Source organism: Amblyomma mixtum, chromosome 10, assembly GCF_055824585.1.
Source record: "Amblyomma mixtum isolate Tamu chromosome 10, ASM5582458v1, whole genome shotgun sequence".
NCBI classification, from domain to species: domain Eukaryota; kingdom Metazoa; phylum Arthropoda; class Arachnida; order Ixodida; family Ixodidae; genus Amblyomma; species Amblyomma mixtum.
In genome coordinates, this window is record NC_143021.1 from 151,158,118 (window position 1) to 151,166,479 (window position 8,362).

Sequence of the window (8,362 nt, forward strand, 5' to 3'; positions counted from 1 at the left end):
TTAATTTGTAAACAGCCTGAAACAATAGACCATGTTTTTTTGCACTGCTGGGAAGGGGTTTATTTTTGGGACGTGTTACAAAGGACCATAAAGAAAGAGCTACCACTTGACGCGCACGGAATTCGCTATTTAAGCACTGATAATGAAGATGGGGTACCTTTTGATCTCATAATGCTCTTGGGCCTCCACTGTATATGGCGCTCCAGAATGGCAGGCTACCATTGTGACAAAGACGCACGACCGGCCCGAATTTATTTTCGGGAAAGCATGGACTGGTTTCTTGCAATCCAAAAAGCAGCTGCGGAGCCTCCCGAGTGGCTCTCAAGACTAGAGCCGTTGTGTATGTTGCGGGAATTTTAAGCTGACGAAGCCAGTCTCGTGCTGGCTGACCACGACAGTGTCGCATGTATATAGCGTTATGTGTATTTTTGTTGTGCAATGTCATGAGCCAAAGACAGGCAATAAAGAAAAAAAAAAAGACTCGTTGGCGCAACGGTAGCGCGTCTGACTCCAGATCAGAAGGTTGCGTGTTCGAATCACGTACGGGTCACTTTTCTTTTTCGTGTGTTATATTCGTCACCAAAAACAACTAATATTTCTAGTTCCTCAGTCACGCTCTTGATTTTTATGAATGATTAAAAGACAGTCATTCACACCTAGGACATTTTCGAGTAACTTCAAATGCGCCATCAAGAACTGAACGGGGATTTCCTGCCGGACGTCCCGGGAAGGTCCACGAGAGATGTGCTGGTATCCTTTCATGACATTACTAACCATTTCAGACTTGAGGGGAGCATTTACCCACCCCCGGACAAGCAATTGGTGAAGGCGCAGGAATGCGTCTGGCGACGATTGCAGACTAGATGTTTATTTAACCCATACGTGTTGAGCAAAATCTGCCCGGACATTCAGCCGGAGTGCAAATGGTGTCAGGAATTGGCAACCTATGACCACATATTATGGAGCTGCAGCATAGCACCGCCACCGGCGGACATTATGCGTGATCCTTCCCTCGAGCAGTGGGAGGCCGTGTTGGCCAGCTCAGACCCGGTAGTCCAGGCCAGGGCTGTGGAGTGGGCCACCCAGGTCGCCGTCAGTCATGGGTTGATGGCCATCTAACACGGAATCGTCCACACATGCTCTCTGACGAAAATAGTTTTTCCATCCATCCATCGCTAATATCTACCCCAGTCGAAAACAAAAACTATCGCAAAGGGCCGAAACACAATGGGACTAATTGTATTTCAATTGGCACAAATCATTCCTCAAGCCATTCAATTTTTCTTTAACTGCAGTAACTTAGGTACGTTAGACAGAGCCTCAGTACTTTTTTCCAGGAGAAGTGGAACAGATCCGGTCAGTCTTTCGTTTTAGAGCGCAGCTCTTAGGCATCCGTTTCTGCGTTTCGCGGCGTCGCCGTTGTCCGTTGTAGCCAGCAGTGGACACCCTTTAAGCTGCGAAAGCAATGCAGCGGGAGCTTGGAAAAGAGAAAGTAAAATCGCAACCTCCTCCCCCCCCTTAGTAACCGGTGCTCCGGTGGGGGCGTAACTGTGCATAGCAACCGTGACGTCACACAGTAGCGGTAGAACGAGCGCGCGTGCGTCGGTGGTGGCAGCTACACCGCCGCTCCTTCGCCAGACGTCTGGTTGCAACCGAGTGAGTGAGACGCATGGGTCCGAAGCGGCCCAGTGATTTCACCCCAAGCGGTTCGGGGAAGCGGCAGTGGGTTGGCCACAGGGTTTTCGCCAAGCACACTTTAGAATTTCCAAAGTGTCTTCGGTATTTTTTTAGGAAAGGAAAGGCGCAGTATTTTTCTCCCACAGCTGCGAAACCAATAGAGCGGGGGCTTGGAAAGCAGAAGGTAAAATTTGCTAATTGGTTTTTGAGGAAAGGAAATAGGCAGTATCTATCTCACACATATCGGTAGACACCTGAACCAGAGGGAAGGCGCATAACTTCCCTCTTGAAACAGTGGACACCTCAATCGTGCTTTAAGCTACGTGGCGGTATTGACAGATGTGCGCTGCATGCTTTCGAGTTGACAACGTTGTGCCAGAAACGCTGCCACCTGCCAGGGTAGCAGGGTGGCCGGGGACTTTAATGTAGATATAAAGACAAGCGGGAATTTCTTACCACTTATGCGGGAGCACATTCCGTTCCTCTCGCCCGTAACGGCTCCCACAGCTGTGACAACCTCGCTAAATACTTGTCCACACCTCGTCTTTGAGAACCAGACATTGGTGCACCAAGTCGAGCATATACCTATTTCTCCGATCACAAAGCTTCCTTCATGACAATGAAGAACTGTTAGGGGAGTGTTTCTTGAAGAAGTAACATCTGTGAAATATAACAAGCTGTCTCTAATTGTACATACATGTCTTGCTCGAATTCTTTGCCTCAATGGATCGAAAAGCTGAAACAGCTGATGAGCTGCGCTCAAATTTCGCATTAGGAAGAAACGTAATCGTCGGCATTTTTTTTTTATATATCAATAAAAATACGTCGCACTAAACTTAAACAACATTTCATGCGTACGTCCGTATTTCGCATGGAAATAAGGCGTTTATTTACATTTTTTTCCGAATACGTCAGCGTGTCCATCTCCGTCCGCTGCGAGTCGGAGTAGCCGTGGCAAAGTGCAGGCTGATGTGAACCCGGGTCGCGCGGTTGCATGGTTTTGGCATAGATCGGCACACACTCACTTATGAGTGCACTCGATCCCACTCATGCCTGTGAGTGTGACTGAGTTGATGTGAGTGTGAGTGGAGATGATTCTGAGTGAATGGTTGTGAGTGTGACTGGAGATGAGTGGTCATGAGTGGTAGGTACATACAGATGCGACAGCGAAGTTTGCCGAGTGTGTTTCGCGACAACGGCATTCGCTTAGCTTTTTTTGCGCTGCTTACAGCTGAGGGGAGCAAATATTCAGTGGACCTGACGGTACCTGATCTTGACTTTTGACCTTGACCTTGACTTTTGATATGAGACAGTGGAAACCATGCATAACAGAGCTTTCACTAGACGTGCTCGGCCTGTAAATTATGGCCGAATAAATGTCTGCGCCTACTACTTCACAAGGGGAAACCGAACTGCGCGGTGGTATGGCGCAACTACGGCAGTATGACCATGATCATCTGACTATGACGACTGGGTACATGACCTTGACATTTCATTTGAGACAGTGGAGGCCATGCTTAACAGAGCTTCCACTCGTCTTACTACGTTCAAGCCACGTTGAACCGCAGCCATTTTATTACCCTCATCTTCCGGAGGTCTCAAAAAACATCAATCAGTGCGAACAATTTTTACGGTGGCGTTCAAACAAAGCACGCAGATTCATGCGGTAAAAAACTTCTAGGCACTTATTAGCACCAGTATAACAGCACAACCAAAACGCGCAAGCACAGGTTCGAATCAGAAGGGGACAGTAATTCTACTCTCTGGTTCGGAAATTTTATAATTTTGCTCATATTTGAGAATTTTCAGCCTGCAGTAAAAAGTTCAAAACTAAACAGAAAGTATTTTAATAATGTTTCGGGACTGAAGTTTTCCGAAGGGTTCGAAAAAATTAAGTGACACAATTTACGCGCCGGGTATCAGGAGGATACAAGGCTCTTAGCCTCGTGCACTTGAAAACTGCGCGCGTTATCTTCCTGACCGATAAGAAGTCTTTCTAGGTTGGCCTGTGCCACAGAGTACATTTGGATGGGGGACGATCACCTTACAGTATGCGAAGCCTGCGGCGAGTGGGATCCAGATAGGTCCGTCGTTGTGAAAATGTCGTCCAAGGGGAATTCGGCGCGAAATGCGAGCGCAGAAAGCGAAGCGCATGACACAAGCACGCTGTTTAATTTCGCAATTGATTAGGCGCAGTCACGAAAAGGGCAAGACTTGCTGCTGCTGTTATTCTCGTTGTTGTGTTCTCTGCTTTCACGGAGTATAAGCTACCCTCATCCCTCCCCCCCCTCCCCCCCGGATACCAGAAAATACGTGCCCCCCCCCCCCAAAAAAAAAAAAAGAAAAAAATCGTCGCCACATACATGCCTGGTGCCAGCACAGATACCGCTGTCACTTTGTCTCGAAAAAGTGTTCGCTGCGTTGAAGTGTTTTAAAAGTTACAATCACTCAAACGTTTATAATTTCTTTGTCATATCCTACACATATCAGCGTTTCATCGCGGCTCTTCCTTTCTGCGCCGAAATGCAGGCCTCACTCACACATCTGCTGTTTGCACAAGGCGTCCTTGTATAGAACGGTACGTGGTTCTGGAAGCCCCGGTCAAAGTGAAAACAACTCCTCGAGCGAACACACGCGCCTGCAAATGACTCTACGGGACAAGCGGGCCTACTGAGGCGCCACTAAATGCACGCCATCGGCTCATTGCATCGACCGCTGGGCTGGGCGCGTTCACGTCAGGCGGAACCGGGGCATTCGGCACACGCGACGGAAACATTCCAAATACTTGCACTTCCCCACTGTCTTCTGGGCTACCAAAGCGGCTCAGTCTATAGTGGATCAGCATTCATCTTGCCGACCCGTCTAGCAGAATTTGTCCCCCAGAGAGAGTAAAAAAAATAAATACGCAGAAAATTTTAATTTATCCAGCCTGCTATGGAAAGCACAGTCCCATGTTTTGACAACTTTAGTTCAGAAAAAAAAACAGCCCTGTAGACTGTTTCCTGGTTTTGCGGGCTGAAGAGGAAGCGGCAACAGCCGTGCCACCTAATATGGTCCCATTCCTCCCGCACACTCTGAACACGAATACGCCTGCGTGGGAATAAAAAGGAGTAAGCTCTACTCTAGCGCAGTCTCTTTGATAAAAGGAAGTGTGGTTGAGGGCGGCGTACTCCCATTTACCCCTTTCTGTTCATCCTCCACGCCTACGCCCAGTCCACGCCCAGGTGTTTTCAGTTATTCCGGTGTCGTTGGCCCTCCTCTCGAGAATTCAGCGACGGAATCTTTATAAAAGACTGCACTCATTTGACACAAGCTTGGAAGTAGCTTTTTTTAGTATACCGAGGCCGATTAAGACAGGAGGCAGAGGAGAGGGGTGTAGGTTTCAGGGTTACATGTCTTCTCAGGGACCCGCCTCTGTGCAGATGCTACAGCGAGTCTAAGTGCGCCCATGGGAACCCATCAGGTGATTCCAAGCCGCGTGGGTACAGTTCAGCAATTGCACCGGTTGAATACGGGCAGATTGGGGCACCCGCGTATTCTGGAAGTGTCCACTAAGTAAACATGTCCGCCTCGGTCCGCACCGATTGGCTGGAGCCCGAAATGCGGAGGTCAGGACCGTTGGCCGGTCTTCCTTTTTGCGACGTACATCTCGGCATTAACAGTACTTTCTCTTGCATGAGTAATTGTCGTGCAAAAGTAAGGTTTACCAAGCTTCTTCAATAAATATGTATATTCATGTGCGACGTACAGCCGCGAACGACGAGGGTTATCACGAGTGACGTGCATACAACCGGAGCGGGAGATCACAGCGCTCGGCTGGGACCTCCGAGCTGATAACGACCGTGTCGCAAGTGTTCGCAAACCGCGCCAGCCGCGCGATGCGAGTTCGCCGCTCCGGTAGCGTCACGTGTGCTAATGTTGTTTTCTCAAGCCTGTACTTGTGTATATGAAGGCATTCAAAAGCAGAAACGGGTGGCTGCGCTTAAAGAGTTAGGTAATTTTTCCGAAGTAAACGCAATCTGAGATGGCGGCGTAGTCGTTGGCCTTCCTATGGAGCAAGCAGCGCACCCATTTTTAAGTCATGCCATTTTATATTGTACATGCCTGCTATGGCTTGGCGAAGCCACCGCAGCTCTTTACTATTGTCCTCAAAGTAACCCCGCCACCCCGGTTTCGGGAGAGGGCCGTCTCCGAGAGGTAAGGAGGTGAGGGCTGCATACTTTGCTGTACAGCGCCTTCGAGCAGAGGGAACAGAGCTGGTTTTAACGGAATGCGTGCGGTGCGTGCGTAACAGGTGCGTAACGGGTGCGTGCGTGCGTTCCGTTTCACTGTCCTGGTGGCGTTGTGGAGCGATAGCTCGTGTTTTGTGTAGCGCCTTGTGATGTGCGTGCTTGTTAACAAAACATGACTGGCTGTTGTGTCCCTCTGTGCACTGGATCGAACGTGAAAGGGCAACGGGTATTTCGCACTGAGAATAGTGTCAGTGAGCCAATTCCTCAATATACTAAAGACGTCAGGATATGCAATCGATGACAGTACCTACCTTGTCGATTCGCTTCCAGCATAAATTAAACAAGTACAAAGCATCACCCAGTCGGAAGAGAGTGATGAGAGAACAGACTTCAATCTCGACTTAGAGGAAGTATCTTCTCTTGAGGAAGATGTGCTTGCCCACTTGGCAGGCTTCATGTTAATGCCAATTGTCCGCAGTGTGGAACACTGCTCTGTGTGCATGTTCATGCTAGTGGATGAAGAACTTGGACAGGAATATCATCTTACTTAACTAAAAGAATATGTCCAAGGTGGCAGAAATATAATTTATGCAAGCAGACAAGTACTAGACTTTGTCTTTCAGTGTGAGAGTGCTTTGAAATCATTTGCTGAAGCTCAAGATCTGACCCGTCTGAGAACGCCTTTGAAAGCACTGAAGGAAATTACTGGAATGCATGTAACCTTGCCAGAAAACCCATGTTGCCTCCACAAAGATGTAATTGGAAAACTTCTTTAGCGCTTTGTCTCCACACGGCTTCGCATCTACCTGCGATGGCTTAACACTCCTGAAAACCCAGCCGAGTGTTACGCTAGCAAGACTGTAGCAGGTACGCGCCTACCGTAAGGCAAGCACATTTTAACCAGATAACCTTCCTGAGAGCTTATAAAGTGAAATCATTACTTAATATTGCAGATAAATTGTTTAATTGCTGGAAAATGTTCTTAGCAATTTTTTGCTCTTCAATAGGCACCTGAACTGCTGTCGGCCTATTCATGCAACGTGTCATTTTTCTTCTAGTTACATAAATATGATTAGAAATCCATAATAAGAAACAAAATTATTATTAAAAGTGCTGCGAACTTAAAATTCCATCTATGTGTAATAATAATTGTAATAATAATTCCAGTGATGTTTGTGGGAAGCGTACAAGTGAAAGGAGTTTATAAAAAAGGGGGTAACCTCGCAAAAAAATATTGCCACCTTCAGGTTGCGATACACGGGACATTTGTCGCACACCCTGTTTGGAAACGAACTGTTTATTTAAAGGGATGCTGAAAGGTTTCCCAGAAAAATTGATTTGAGAGATGCACTTTACAGTTTTCCACCCTCGGAATTCGAATTTCTCGTCGAAATTAGGCAAAGGAAAGCGCAAACCTATTTTATTTTGGCGAGAAGTGCAGCAGCAGCCTCGGGCGAGCTCGCGCGTCTCGTTGCCGCCTGTGATTGGTTGGGCGCCTCGTGATGTCAACAATGGCGCTGGCTTGGTCGGCTCGGCCGCCGCCGCTGCAAGTGAACCGCGGCGCTCGGCGGTTCGAGTTGTTATTTTGCTTCTTATACGACTATGGAACACATCGAAGATTACCCGGAGTATCTTGGCGTCATTCCCTACATGTTAGAACCGATTGCAAATAGCAAACCTCTCTAAGAAAGAAACGATGCTGGCGCAAGCCGTGATTTTGACTCCAACAAAAGCGAAGTGTAAGCATCTCCACGTGTTGGAAATGACTTTGGTAAGCATACCGTTCTTGCCAAACTACATTCAGAGATAAAATGGATGAATTTTGAGGCGAGCAAATGCAGTATAGCACTGCCCGACGTAATTTTCCTAATACAATGTAAGCGGGATGCGATCGTCGGCATTTTTGTCTTGCCGCTTGTCAGTGCTGCCGCAAATCTGCTTGTAATCCACAAAGATCATTGGCATGCGAACTTAGTTATCACGATCTTTTTGCACGCTAATTTTATGCTTGCACCACTTCATAGTAGCTGCATGCCGGCTCGATTCATAACATACACGTTCGCAGCGCTTTGCGACAAAACTCGTCTAGGTGACAATCGTGCGCCTTCCGTTCTGCGTGCCAAGATGGGAGCTAGCAGTAAATTAAAATCCTTGTTTAGGCGAGTTGGTCCATGCTACAAGTCCTTGTGAGAATACTTTCATCCGTCTGCGCCGCCTTTATCGTGCTTGTTCTCAGATCTAGCGGCAAGTGATTTTTTCACTAACTAAATGGACTCGTGCTGCAACCGAGCAGGACGAATCGCAAGGCTGGCTGTAGCACACGTTGCACACAATTATATATTATTATTATTAATGTATGAAGCCATGCGGCAGTCGGAAATTTTTTACGACTACATGCGTTATTAGAAATGTATACCTGGCAGTTGAGTGATGTCATTGTAAACACTCTACTT

The 8,362-nt window shown here is 47.5% G+C and overlaps 1 non-coding gene across 1 annotated transcript; it reads left to right on the forward strand.

Moving 5' to 3' along the window:
- Nucleotides 1-478: 478 nt before the first annotated feature.
- On the forward strand, nt 479-550 carry TRNAW-CCA (transfer RNA tryptophan (anticodon CCA)). The gene has a single exon. It is a non-coding gene; the product is annotated as a tRNA-Trp (tRNA).
- Nucleotides 551-8,362: the final 7,812 nt, after the last annotated feature.